The sequence below is a fragment of the Engystomops pustulosus genome, chromosome 3 (assembly GCF_040894005.1).
Source record: "Engystomops pustulosus chromosome 3, aEngPut4.maternal, whole genome shotgun sequence".
In the NCBI taxonomy this organism is placed as follows: Eukaryota; Metazoa; Chordata; class Amphibia; order Anura; family Leptodactylidae; genus Engystomops; species Engystomops pustulosus.
The window spans coordinates 34,502,970-34,518,077 of NC_092413.1; the positions used below are offsets into that span (position 1 = coordinate 34,502,970).

General features: G+C 42.3%; 1 protein-coding gene across 2 annotated transcripts in view; it reads left to right on the forward strand.

Annotated features, from left to right (window-relative positions):
* Nucleotides 1–9,056: 9,056 nt before the first annotated feature.
* The window catches only part of TASP1 (taspase 1), a 96,414-nt gene continuing 90,362 nt past the window's right edge, over nucleotides 9,057–15,108 (forward strand). The window contains exons 1-2 of one of the 2 annotated variants that reach the window (XM_072140448.1): nucleotides 9,075–9,210; nucleotides 10,987–11,044. The gene's annotated coding sequence lies outside the window, so the exon portion shown is untranslated. Of the gene's footprint in view, nucleotides 9,211–10,986; nucleotides 11,045–15,108 lie in introns of both variants that reach the window. The other variant, XM_072140449.1, reaches the window with a different exon arrangement.

Sequence of the window (15,108 nt, forward strand, 5' to 3'; positions counted from 1 at the left end):
ACCGTATATACTGGAGTATAAGCCGACCCGAGTATAAGCTGAGGCCCCTAATTTTACCACCAAAAACGGGGAAAACCTATTGACTCAAGTATAAGCCGAGAGTAGGAAATGCATTGGTCACAGCCCCTTTAGTCTATAGCCAGCCAGCTCCCTGTAGCATACAGCCAGCCAGCCCCCTGTAGCATACAGCCAGCCAGCACCCTGTAGCATACAACCAGCCAGCTCCCTGTAGCATATAGCCAGCCATCCCTTTAGTATACAGCCAGCCAGCCCCCATTTATATAAAGCCAGCCATCCCCCTTTAGTATACAGCCAGCCACCTTTAGTAGCCAGCCAGCCACCTTTAGTAGCCAGTCAGCCCCTTTTAGTATACAGCCAGCCCCCTTTAGTATACAGCCAGCCACCTTTAGTAGCCAGCCAGCCCCTTTACGTATACAGCCAGCCCCCTTAAGTAGCCAGCCAGCCCCCAGTTTGCCCAGAAAAAAAAAACTTACATACTCACCTCCGGGCGGTCCCTGATGCTTGGCGTGACTCCCCGATGCTTCTGCCCCCACAGATCCTCTTCTATTTTCTCTCTATTGTAACAGCTGGCCGGTGCATACTATGACGTCATCAGTGGCGACAACGTTGTATCATAGTGTGCGCCGACTGGCAGAGAGCGTGGCCGTGTCTCTGCTGGTTGTTACAGCAGAGAGAAGAAAGAACTGGAGCCATGGGGAGAGAGGCATCGGGGAGCCGCGCCAAGGTGAGTTTATATGTAAATTATGTAAGTTTATTTTTTTATTGACTTGTTTATTAAGCCGAGGTGATGTTTTTCAGCACACTTTTTGTGATGAAAAACTCGACTTACACAAGTGTATATATGGTACATATGTTTGATAAAGGCTAATGTGCAGTCAAAAACGTTCACAATTATAAGCCGCAATAACATTTATTTCAAATTGCAATCAAAAATTGGAGTGCCAGGATTCATTGTCTCTGCCTGCACTATTGACTTTTACTTTGTTCCACTATTTTGTACCTTGGCGCCTTTTAGTTATTGATCCAGTTTGTTCTGACATGATTTCTGTGTAATTTGCAAGTAGTCAGGGACAGTGGTTGGAGGAGAGTTCAGGACCCATTCCACCCCTGTTGTGACATCAGTGTAAAAAAAAAAGTTGCTGTTTCATGGGAAGTAAGTTTTACATTTCTATGGAATACAATGAAATGTATTTACAGGGTTTTTGTATGTAAGTGAAAAACGCTGTATCAACAGGAAATAATTTTCCGGTTAGGTTTGGCACCATATGGTATTATGCAACTCTATGAAGTAAACATGAATGGATGCCACCGGTCATATCTGTTCTCCTCATCATCCTCCATCCCAAGAACTAACAGTAATTCCTGGGATCAATCATATGAATGCTTCTATTTTTCCCATATTATGTTACACACTACCTTGTCCATAACCAACTTATGTGCTGATGTTTCAGAACAGTGTTCCTACCAGAGGACGAAGAGCCAGTTGCCAGGATTTTATACCAAGTCATAAATGCCTCTCAAAGTTTCTTGGGTGTAAAGTTTTTCAGAGGTGAAATTCAACACCATAATATTTATAGAGGCAAATACCCCAGAAAGGAGAACTAAAATGACTACAGACTGTTGAAATAAAATGAAAACTTTGTTGAAAAAGGAACAATGCCCATTAAAATAACTTTGGTTTAAAAGGACACTAACCTCTTAAACTGAAAAGCTTTCTGAAGCAAGTAAATTTATTATTATGTATTTTACTGACTCTCCAAAATTGTTATAAATTATATATTAAAATTGTATACTTAGACTGACATACAGGTAATGTTTACAAGTTTCATAGGCTCATAAATTACAATGCGCGCTTCAGCAATTGTCAAGAACCACATTGGAAGGGAGGGGGGGGGGGTTATTAGAACTCTAAAGAGTGTGATATATGTGTTTTTGCATCAAAAAAGTTGCATATCCATAACTGTGCCTTTTTTCACCACGTTACAGATTCTCGTACATTCGGTAAGGGACTCTCCCACCAACTATAGAAGCTCCAGCAGAGTCAGAGCCAGGCAGGGCTAGCCTCTGTTGCAATTTCAGCTTCTTGTCTTCTGCGCGGATCAACTGTAAGACATATCCCGGTCACGTCAGTGTATGCTCTTCTCCCCAACACTGTCAGCACATGAGCCTATTTGAGTGAAGTGCGAGTGACAACACTGTGTGCTCCAAGCATCAGGTAGCACTTATCCTGCTAAGCAATGATTACTTAACCCCTTAACGACTTAGCCCTTTTTTGTTTTTGTTTTTTTCTTTTTTTCCCCCCACCATCAAAAATCCATAAATTTATTTTTCCACGTACAGCACTGTATGAGTGCTTGTTTCAAATTGTACTTTCCGGTGACAACAATTAATATTCCATGATGTGTACTGGAAGTAGGAAAAAAAATTCCAAATGTGGTGAAAGTGGTCAAAAAACTAATTTGTACTATTTTCTTCTGGGGGTTGGTGTGATCACAAGGATAACAAATATATGTATAAATAAGTTTTAAGAAATTTTTAAAAAAAAGAAAACATTTTGTACAAAAACCTTTTCTTACTACAGCGTAACTGTGTATGTTTGGTCTATTTTTTTTTTAAGATGTGATATTTTAATTTTGCATACTGTATGACCTTTTGATTCAAATTTTTTTTCCTACTATTTTTTAGACTCCCTAAGGGTACCTTAAACCTTGGGGGTCTGATTGCTTCTAACATATACTGCAATACTTGGGGGTGGGGGCAGGGGAAACCATTATGGGGTACATGCCGCCAGGATTTAACTCTGATTGCTGTTGCTACCGTTGGGTGTTTGCTTCAATATGAAGAGTGCTCTGCTTGTGAGCTCTCTGCTTAACACCCGGTCCAACACTGAGCCGTAGGGAAGGGGTTTAACTTTATTAGACCAATATTCCTCCAAAGCATTAAACTCATACATTTAGGCTTAAAGGACATCTACCACCTTGATGAAAAACTGTATGCAAATGAGCCTGAGGGGCTCCAGGTTCCATAGGTGTTAATGGAGCCTGAAGCCCCTCAGGTCTTTCAAACTGGTGGTAGATGTCCTTTTAAGGTCTGTCGTGGATTTGTGACTTTTTAGCTAAAAAAATTCTCAACTAATGCCTAAGTTTGTATAGTACCACTGGTTGTCTGGAGTAGATTTGGACCTAAATTTCAATAGTTGCATTCATAATTCTGTCTTTCACATTTGGATTAACATTCTGAATCTGGAGTAGGTTGCCTGAAGGGAAAAATGAAGTGAGTTGGCACTCTTCAAAAAAACAACTAGATTTAACACATTTTCAGCATTTTAAAGAGAAAAAACTGACATGAATGCAATGAAACATCTCTCCACAATGAAACATCACAAATGACCAAAATAGCACATACATGTGCAAGCTGTTAGCAACTGCCCAAATAATTGATATATTATGTACACTCAGCTTGATGGCATTGATTAATAACCCAATTACAAAGGACACCTAGGTGTAAATAATATACTAATCATTACTGTATATATTTCAATATATCTTTCACATATTTTAGGTAAAATCTGATTAACTGGGACACACTAAGCAAACACTCTTTATAAATATACCGTATCCAGTTTACATTATTAATAAATCACATTAGGGCATTTCTGCTTTGGTTTACAATATACTTGCCATAAGAAACACTGCTGTGCAATTAACATAGTAATAAAATAACAAAGGGGCTGATGCATAAGAAGAAAGGGGAAAAAATCTTCATATTGGAGCTGTTTTTACAAATGGCTTTCATTATAAGAAACTTATTGTATAAAAAAAATGTGTCTTTTAGACAGAAAAACAAGTCCTAATCCCGGACTGCAAACTTCTTATGGCAAAATAAGATGATTAACTTGATTTTGAAACTTAAAGGAAAGTCTCAAATAACAAAATTACATGGATGCAGTGATCAATGGACAAAGGCGAGGTCCAAATCCATAAATCAGAGCAATCGCATCGAGTTTCTTCTGGGAAATCCCTATTGTAAAACAGAAAAACTAAGACATAATGATATAAATCTTGCTAAGAACTGGGGCAGGTCTTCAGAGGTTTCATTCATGTTTGGTAAATCTGTGACTGCTTAAAATGTATAATCGCTACGGTAACTGGTGACATTTCTATTCTGTAATTGCAATGTAAAGGTATAATTATATTTATGCTAATATGATAATGCGCTCTGTTACATACATGTAGCTACATTGTATGGATACACACTCACATTTTCCCTGGCTCATATCTTGGGTACATCTTGTCCAAACATCTTGTAGTAATGAAGAGCGCTCAGTAATTTTACAAGATGAATAATGACGGCAAGGAAATAAGTCCAAGAGAATATACTAGGAATGTTACAAGAAGAGGCAAAGGGCCAATAAATATAGAAGGTATACAAGTTACAGCGACCACAATTACATTATTTGGACATATAAAGAATCATTCATGTGATCCCTTCCCTCTTGTGCAGTGTGAGCCTTAAAGGGAATCTGTCCAAAAAATGCTGAAATGACTGGATAGGCACAAAGGGTCAGATTTATCATTAGTCAGGAGTGACTGATGATTCTAGGGTGACTCTTTTGCACATCAGATTTATCATAGGGGCTTAGACAGCTAGATAAATGTGGTACATTTTGTGTTAATGCCTGCAGTGGACATGCAACAGAAAATTTGACGCAACTAGTAGGAGGTGACAGTGCTTGTACAAGGGAATAGCCATTCTTCATATGGGATAAAATAAGTAATTAATGCTGAATGAAGCAGTTACCAGCTGCTTTTGATATGTACAGAAAGCAGGATGAATCGGCCTAATGAGTAACTTGTCTAACGGTATCAAGTGGTGAAGGATTACGTAGACGGGAGGAGAAATCAGCCGAGGTTAGAGAGTGAAGTTACACATGTCATAGGCTGGCCTGAAGAGATGGGTTTTAAGGGTATCTCTGAATCTTTGGTAGTTGAGTATTAGTCTGATAGTATAATCAGTAGAGGATTATAATTCAGGTGGTTTGGATGGTAGCCCCAGGCCCAAATTATCCACCAAATTTTATACTCAGAAGGACCTTTGCCCATTAAATCCTCATTCATCTGTGCATACTTTCAATACACATGTAAACAAGAGCCATTTCAGAACATTTCAAGGTCATCCAGAGGTCCTGAAACCACAAATTAAAAGCCAGCAGAAGGGACGCATCCTCTATTCCCCAAGATGCACGATTCTAGTACCATATGTAGGAAGTGAATTCCCCACTTGTAGGGGCTATAACATACAGCCTAGGGACCATTAGTTAATTTAGGTTGTTCAGAGGCATAGTTTCTGCAATGGTGATCAGTGAAGGAGGTGCTGCTACAGCATATGCAGTGTATCTGACCGAGACTATACAGCTCCACGTGTTGCTCTGTGCTGAGAGTTAATCAAATGGTGTCTCCTCTTTTGCCGCTGTGTGCCCCACTGCTGGTGCTGTGTGTTCCGCTGGGGACCCCTGTATCACCCTCCTCATGACTCTACCTCGTTTCCTGGGCTTACGGTAACTTGCTCCCTTGTTACACGCAGCTCACATGTTTACTGCCGGGCTGTGTCGCGGTCCGGAGGGGGGTCCGCTTGACGCAGGTTTGTCAGTGCCGTCGTGTTCTAATGCCGGGATAACCTGAGCGGGTGAGGTCTTTAATCCCCCTGGCTGGTTTTATGCTGGTTTCTGAGGTTGGCGAGTTTGAGCTCTTTGAGGTGCGTCCTCACATCCCCTCACCGGAAGTCCCCATGGCAGTCTTAGTCTGCCCCTGAGTAAAAGGCAAGGCATTCCTGAGAATTGGTCCAGCTTGGGAGAAGTGAGAGGGAGGTCCGATTAAGGCAGATTGAAGAGCATGTAGACTGAGATGAGGGAGGAGAGGTAGATGCAGTAGTGTGGAGAGCTTTGTGGATAAGGATAGTTTCCTAAGGTGACCAGTACTGCAACCAGTACATCTGTGCAGCATCTAGACTGAAAGTCTGGCTTCTATGTTAAGAGTAGATTGTAGGGGTTAGAGTTTAGTAAATGGAAGACCCATTAGTAGGGTGTTACAGTAGTTGAGTCAACAGTGAACAATTAGGGTTTTAGAGGTTCCAAGGTTAGAAAACTGGCATCCCATGTGTCTCTTCTGAACGTGGACTACAAGATCCTGGCAAATGTGCATGCACACAGACTGAAGGTGGTCAGCGTGGAGGTCATCCATCAAGATCAGATCTATGGCATCCCCAGTCGCAGAATCGCCGACAGTCTAGCCCTCATGAGAGACACAGAGCACTACAACAGGAGATGTTGTGTCCGTGCAGCGTTAGGCTGGATCAGGAGAAGACTTTGGACCGGGCATTGTATGAGTTCTTGGGCAAGGACCTGTGTAATTTTCGTCTGCTTAAGATGTTCTCTACTATTGTTGACCTGATATACCTTGATATCCACAGCACAGTGTTGGTGGACAGCTGTTAGGCTGACCTGGGCCAAGTGCTTGCTGTATATGGGTGATGTAGCTGTATCCTGCGTCAACCAGCATTTGGTAACTGCACTTGTCCAGACCTGCAAAGAGTTCAGAGAACCCTCTGGGCCAAAAGGTAACTGCAGGAATTCAGAGGCCAGACTCGGGAAACTTGCTTCCTATGCCTCCTTCACCATCAAAAGGGAATTTATCAAGGTCCTGGGGATCTGTCTTGGAATGATGAAGCAACTCTAAAATCCTGGTAAAAATGCTTGTCTAAAGTTAACACAAGAATAGCACTGTGAAGACAAAGACAACTCTCCATGGGGGGCAAAGCTCTGGTCTTTTGTAACCAGGTGCTGCTTGTACTCCAGTACACCTCACAAGCATGGCCGCACAGGGAGATTGATGGCAACTCCAATTCCAAATCTCTGGCACAAATCGAAAATCTTTTCAAACCATTCTTTATGAGAGCGTACTTTTAAAAATGCGGATACTTTTATGAGCTTGAGAATAAAGGAAAACAACCATTTTCCTTAACAAACTACTGATACTCACCTGTGCTGATCTTCATTCCAGCGCTGGTATCCTTGAAAGGGCACTTTTCACCACATTTGCATATATACAGCCATTGACAGGTTCTTATAGAGCCCTATTAACTGACCGACACTCTGCTTTTAGCTTAAAATAGTTTCGCTTACATCCACATAAATCCCCTTTTATTACCTGGCATCAGAGGGGCGTGTCCTGCCCCTACACATGGTGTACAGTTTTTGCTATTCTTAGAAGGCTAAAAGACCTGCGATGACATCAGTGGTCACATGACATAAATGTAACACAAGGCATCGTGTAAAAAAATTTTTACAATATTTCCTATCTGTACATAGAGCTTTATATGTCTGTAGTTGAATATTAGCAAAGCTGTCAGTTAGAATAATGGGGCGTGGATGACTGGCAGCCTGGGAGGGAGAAGAGTCACAAAGACCAGACATGAGTCACAAAAGCTAATTTTCATATCAGAAAATGGCTGTAATTAAGGTACAGTGCCTTACTGGTAGCTAATTTTAGGTGATAGGGGGAGGATTTGTAATCCTTAATCAGCAGCCATTGTTAGTCAGGGGGGGTCCAAATCTGGTGACAGGTCCTCTTAAATGTTGACACGCCAGGATCTCCTGGAGAAAAGACTAATAATTAGCAGCTAGGAGACAGGGGGCAAGATGTCCAGTACTCCGGGCTGCTAATTATGCACGCCCCCGCATCTCCCTCTCCCAGCATTGCCTCTTGCGTGTTCTCACCTCCCCATGAGAGGCATGCATAATTAGCAGCCCGGCGAGCCAGACATCTATACTTTAGGTATGTGAACCATTGTTGAGCATAGCATTAAAGGAAACATACCATCTACAATCTACCTTATCCTCATGTTATCCCTGTCTAATCTAAGGGTTTTGTAGAAAAGTCTTTTACTTATGTAAATTATTGGCCCTGGCTAGCAGGGGGCATCGGCTGAGGTTACTGGGGCCTGGAGTAACCGCCACCGTAGCCAATAATTTGCACAAGTAAAAGATAATTTTTTTTTTTCTCTTCTTTAACAAAACCCTCAGATTAGACAGGGACTGCATCGGGATAAATCAGATTGTAGCGACCTACCACAATGGTAAGTTTCCTTTACACGCACATTCATAAGAATACCTGTCAGAAATTTCCTACACTCCTGCATTAGGGGCAGGTTGAGTATGCATCCACCAATAACTGAGAATATGGCACTTTTTCTCTCATCAGTAGTGATGGGAATTACGGCTCTTCCTAGCCGCAGTCCGGCCAGTACCCCCACTCGACACCACTTTTAACCCAATTGTATCGTGTTAAAGGGGGCATGATGAGCCGGCTAGGTGAACGGTTAAGTGAGCCATCGGCTCATTGAGGGGATGGGAATTACGGCTCTTCTGGCTCCTGAACGGTTCCCTATTTAATATATAAGAGGGAGCCGCAGGCCAGTCAATCACCCTACACCACTTTTAACCCGAACGTATAAGGCTGAAGGGGGCGTTGTGAGCCAGCTAGGGGCAGGGTTAAGTGAGCCATCAGCTCACTGATGGGAGCCAGCTCCCGGCGTTCACGAACAAGAGCCGGCTAACAACACATCACTAGCCGACTCCAGTAATTCGTGTAAAAGAGTGGGCTCTTAGACCCAGCTTGTTCGGAAACGACACATCACTACTGATCAGTTAGGGACCCAGTAATTCAATGGTTATCCTGCGTGAATGAGATAAACTTGGTAGGTAGATTTACCCCGTCCTGTACTGCCATTGTCTCCCCCGTCACACACCCGAGGACATAACATAACTAGACAACCCCATTCATCGCCATAGCACATTATATCAGCGCCATCTTTGGTAACATGGAACAAATTTAAAGTGTTTACTACACTTGTATAAGCAGCCAAAGTCATAGACGACGGACAATCAGACGTAGCACAAACGCAAGCGACACCGACGCAGCTCACAGGCAAGTGCGTCACCTGATGCTCAGCTCTCTAAACTTTCCTCACAGAGAGAGGAGCGCGCGCTCGCTCGCTCTTTGATGTCACGTGAGCCGCCACCCACCAATAGGCATCACGCATGCGCAATTGCCAGCCGGCTTCGGGCTGCTTTGCTGGGACTGAGGGGCCTGCTGCTGGAGCCGGGGGTAGACACATCCGCGCCGGTTGCCTGTGAGTGATCACTGCCGCCTCTACAGCTAAAGTAAAGCGCCCGCCTGTGGTTACATATCACTGGACGGCAAGCGCCGCGTACTGACCTGCAGCTGCGCATCACCAGGACTAAACTACAACTCCCAGCATGCCTTTGCAGAGATGCTAATTAGCTGCTTGCTGGGAGACATAGTGCTGCAGAGGCTGCTCAGGTGTATAGTGTCTGCACTGCACTTGAGTGCTGTATGCGGTTTAATGCATGTTGCATGCAGCTTTGTCTAGCAGGGTGTGAGGATGAGATATATTTCACTTGAAGTTTATCTTTTTTCATCTTATTTGAAAGATTTTTGGCTTTCCCCCTCCTCTGTTTTAAGAGGATTGGTGTATAAGAGCATAATATATATATGAAAGGGCACCAAAATTTTAAATGCTTATTTTTTTTTTTTTAATCCATCATGATCAACTCATAGATCCAGGCCATGTGAGTGTAGTAATCATCTTATATTTGTTATACATGGCCTCCTTCCTTCTAAAATCAACTTGTAAAATTACGCTAATGAGCCGAAAGGGCTCCTGGGGTTGTTACCAGAGCCCCTCTGCGCTGCAGCTTCACAACCTCTTACCCTGGTTCTCCCTCTCCCTGCCTGCTGTAATCTCACAGCAGCAGAGGAAGATTTAGCACACAATGGGAGGGGGAAAGTGCTCCTGCACAGTATAACAGTGTGCGAATCTTGAGCATGGAAGAGCTGTGGTAACACACCAGGAGACCCTCAGGCTCATTAGCATCATTATAAAAGTTGATTTTTTTTTAGAAGTAAGGAGGCCATGGGTAACAAATTAAAGATTACCCTTGTCATGGTGCCTGGATCTCTGAGTAATTGTCAGACCGAGTTTATATAGGGTGATTTGGAACACTGTACAATAGGTCCGTAAGAAACTGTGAGTGGTTTAGAGTTCTAAATACACCTGACAGGTTCCATCCATGTTTTTGCAAATATTATTCCTTCAGTTTTTTTTAAAATATAAACCTTAAAATAAACAGAACCTGTGTTATTATATTGGATACATATAAAGTATAAGAAACTATCAGTGTCAGATTGTTTCCAGATAACACATACATAGCAGCACGTCTTCTGTATCAGGCTACATGTACACAGCCGTGTGCATAAACGGGCCGCTAAGAGTGGAAACTCTGCGGCCTGCTACGGCCGGGTGGACAGTGGTGTGGCTCGGGTGCTCACTCCTTTCATCTCCATAGGAAAGGAGCGGGAATAGGACCTGCTTTATAACTTGTGGCACGGACGCTTTGGCTTGGTCACGGTGCGGTGAGATCTGGTGTGCTGTGTGTAATAGAGGTCTATTGGGCGTTTGTGTGGCCAGCTCACTGCCAAAAAGAAACCACTGTGTGCACATAGCCTTAGGCTACATTCACACGAACGTATGGGGGACGTATATACGGCCGACGTATATACGGCCGATATACGTCCCCCATACACTCCTATGGGCGCACGGCACCCTACGGGAGCGGTACGGTGCAGCACACGTGCGGCACCGTACCGTTCCGTACCCGGGAAAAAGATAGGACCTGTCCTATCTTTTCCCGTAATACGGGGCCGTGCGCCATAGGTTGCTATGGAGAGGGGCGGGGGTGAGCTGCGCTCACCTCCTCCTCCTCTCCCCGTACACTGCCGTTGCCCGCTACGGTACGGTACGGGCGGGCAACGGCAGTGTGAATATAGCCTTACTTTGGGCCAACTTAATTAATTTGTTATTTTGTTGTTTTTTTTTACAATGCAGTTTGAAGAATGAACCTTTTTTTGTGAGTTGAAGGTATCCTAGACAACAAGTGAAGCATGTGAGTATCAGTCAGAGCTTATCCCATCTGTTACTGTAACTACATGCAACTCCCTTTAAAGGTCCCATACTAGTTAAACTAAAGCTAATGACAATAGACATTTTCACCCTTCATATAAATAGCTTTTATGAATTCAAAGGTTGTTCAGCCATCAGCCTAGTTCTGTGCATTTTATGGTGCAAAGGTTTGCAAGAGAAGACAGCTGAGTTATTGATTATTCAACAGTTAGAAAGTGCCAGAGATAAACATTTATAATTGTGAAGTGGAATGAAATTTGTTAAATATTAAAAAAAAAAATTCTAAAAAAGTAATAAACTGAAAAGTGGGGCGTGCAATATTATTTGCCCCTTTACTGTCATTGCAGCAAACTCACTCCAGAAGTTCATTGAGGGTGGGTTAATGCATGGCGTTTTGGATGCGTCAGAATGCATGTGTTTTTAAATGTTGCAATGCGTTTGGCTACTTTGGAAGCGTAGTGGCCAAGTGCAGGCAGCTACCAGGAGCTGCGCGCTGAAGATCTCATAGTAGGAGTATTGAAAGAGGCTACTGGGGCGTGGAGTAGCCGCGATGTGTAGCTTCAGCTCTGGCAACTCCACGCCCCAGTAGCCTCTTTCACAAATTTCCATATCAGTTAAAGTATGTGAGGGGGAGGCGGGCACAACCAAATGATCAACACATTCAAAAGCAATATATCGCAACAACAAGAAAGCGGGTGAATACGTATAAACGGACCCAAAAAGTTATATATGGAAAAATCAATCTCTTTATTTATGAACAACAGGACAAATACGCACCTAAAACCGCACAAAACCGTGCAAAAACTCTTAGGGAAAAGCCCTATACCCCTCCTATAAAGTGCAAGCAAATGTAAACACTATACTGTATAAAGAGATATAAAACATAAAACAAGGACATATGGTACAGAATAGGAATAAAGGTGCAAGAAATGTAGCCCAAATGGACGTTACCACATATTGGGGCTCAATTGGGGCTCAATTACACAAATGTTCCGACAATTACCTTTTTGTGCCGCATTTAAAAGGGGATTGTGGTGCACACGATTCCGGCGGCAGCTTTCATGCGACACAAACCGTATTCGGACTGAGTGCAGGATTTAACATTTGAATTTGAGTCGCAAGCCATGCACTTATATGCACCAAGAAGAAGATGGTGAACTCCGGCGGACCTGAGCGGGGAAGCGACACAAGCAGAAAATCGGGCGCACAATCTTAGTGAATCTCGCCATGATCGTTGAACAACGCACAGCGGGGATCGTGCAAGGGACGGCTAAGTAAATGTGCCCCATTGTCTCCATAGGTGTCAGTGTAGGGTTAAAAAATTGAACCCAGCATGGAGTATGGCCAAAAAATAGGAGAGGAAATTTGCATATCAGGTTAATAAAACTTTTCCAAACTCAGCGGCTACTCAAGGTTTACGATGGTATTTATTAGCTGAACCTGCCACCAGATCTATCTTTTATAGGTAGATCTGATATGGTAGGTTTCCTTTAAAGAGGAAATTGTCCTCTTTAATAGGACACCAGAATTGTGTTTCTAGGTGCCTCGGTTCTGGAGATATGACTGTTTCAAGTGAGCCACCCTTCAGCTTGAGACAGAAAGTAAAAGGAGCAGCAGATGGAGCATTGCAAAAAATAACGATGGTCATGTGCCATACTGGTGGAGTCATTTGCAGATATTTGCCATTGAGACAGTTTTAGTTTCCTTGGGTTAATTTACATGGAGCCTGCAGAAATCCAGTAATATAAAATTTACTAGTTTGAGGATTAAGTCAGTGCCACCAAGAATGATGAAGAGAAAAATCTATAAAGAAATTATAACCCTCTTAAGGAAGAATTGAAAGGAAGCAATTTGTGCTTAGGCAATGAAAAGAGGTTTTCCTTTTGTTTAAACTGGCTTTCCCGAAATGTATAGGGAAGTAACCTAGGTATCAAAAGAGGCTGGCAAGCAGAACTGTACCAGAACCAAAGTTCACATTGAATTTCTTTATGCGCCAGTGAGAAAACATTAGTTCAACCAGTGAACGGTATTGAGAGCCCCAAGAAAAAAAAATGTCTGGAATGGAAAATCCTACTTCAAAACTGGGGATTAACATGGTGCAGTCATCATCTTACCAACAATTTGTATTGGAACAATCCATTTGGGAACTGGAGAAAGTGACATTAGGAAAGCTGCTTTGAAGCCCAGTGCTTCTGGTAACGAAAACTAAAAGAATTAGAGGAACAGCCCAACATTTCATAAATGTATTATTCATAATATAATTATCTAAGCGGTAGATCTTTTCATCAATAATCTCTTTCCCTCGCTCCCTGTTATTCTTTAAATGCAAAATAGAGGAAGGAGAAACCCAAAATTTGGATCGGGTAGAGAAGTCTTCTGCCAGATCCCTGTTTTTTTCGAGTGTCTGACCACCCATACTCATATACACATGGACATTACTAAGTATAATTGCCATTGATATTACTTGAAAGGACATACAGTATTGGTATCTCTGAAATTTCAACAGCATTGATTTGTCAGTAGCAGATCCTCATGTTAACTTAATCCGATCCATCCATACTTTTAACTTCTCACTTCTCCAACGTAAAATGTTTTGGAGAGCTGGAGAGAGGCCCGAGTAACTACTCTTGGTGATATGTAGTTTAGAATGTTCTGTGGTCTTTCCTTGAGATCCAGAACAGAAATATTAACCCATGATACATGCAGCTCCGACATGTATTGACAACCAAATGCCCACCATTTCATAAGACTTTCTCCAGTCACCCCCTTAAATGCAGTTTATAAAAAAAAAAAAAAACATGGTCCCCTAGGTCTCATATTGGCCATATTGATAATCCAAGACAAATGGAAGAAACACATCCTGAGTAGTAATTCCATTTCAGTTTTATTAGGCTCTCATCTTACAGTTTTACCATCCATAAACGATAGATGAGGCTCCACTATACTATCATATGGATGGTTCGGTGTTGTTATTACCCACAAACGAATTATTTCCAGATTTCGAGCTTAACTGTCTGGACAGTATGTGGTACTCCATAATTCAGAGTTCTTTTATACTTTTAACATTGAATTGAACCTAATTTCCACTGTGGGTTTAGGATTTGCATCATTCTAGTCTTTGATTCAGGTTGCAAAAGCCAACCATTGCAATGTAAAGGAAAAGTTATGTGTCCCTGACCCAGCGAAATTGCTGCATTGAAGGGGCTTTCAATGATTCTGCTTCCACACTTCTCCGGTACTTCCAGTCTTTGAACTCTCCGCCCGGCTGAATCTTCCAGGTGGTAATGGGATCCACTTGGCCAGTGGGTGGCCAGTGATTTCTCGCGTCCCTTTGTCTGAGGACTCTACGTTGGCTGAAGGGGGTTTGTAAAACCCCAACTCTTGCAGCCGGGAGTAGGTACTATTTTTTTTTTTTTTTTTTGAGTTTTAAAAGGTTTTTATTGAGAAAATTCAGCAGAACAAATCCAAAAACAACAGGGGTAGAGATAGGTATACTCGCAGGTATCCCCTCTTATCCCGAAACATTAAGGTATATACATACTCGCTTCACATAAAGCACATGTTAAACAGAATGATTCGCATTAATCATTTAACATACAGTTAAGGTGAGTTCATATCATAAGAGGTGGGGGTGGAGGGATGAGGTGGGGGGGGAAAGAGGGGGGGGGGAAGGTGGGAAGGGATACAGATGTCAGATCTAGTGTAACACATCTTATTCATCAGGAACTAAGTATAAAAGTTATAGTTCACTATAGGAACTTATGTCTAGAGATTTAATTACAGTTAGGTTACAAGGGTTATGCTACAAGCATTATAACTGTCGTTGAAGGGATCCACTAAATTGAAGTGCCCAGATCATGAAAAAGTATTATAAAAGACCAAGAAGGTTAAGATAGGTTGTTAGATAAATACCTCTAAGTATATAGCTTTATGCTTGTTTCCTAAATTCGTGCCATGGGGCCTATAATTTTATAAATGTGTCATGTTTTCTGTTCGACCAACTCGTTGATTCTTCTAATCTGCAGATCTGATCTACTTTGTTTAGCC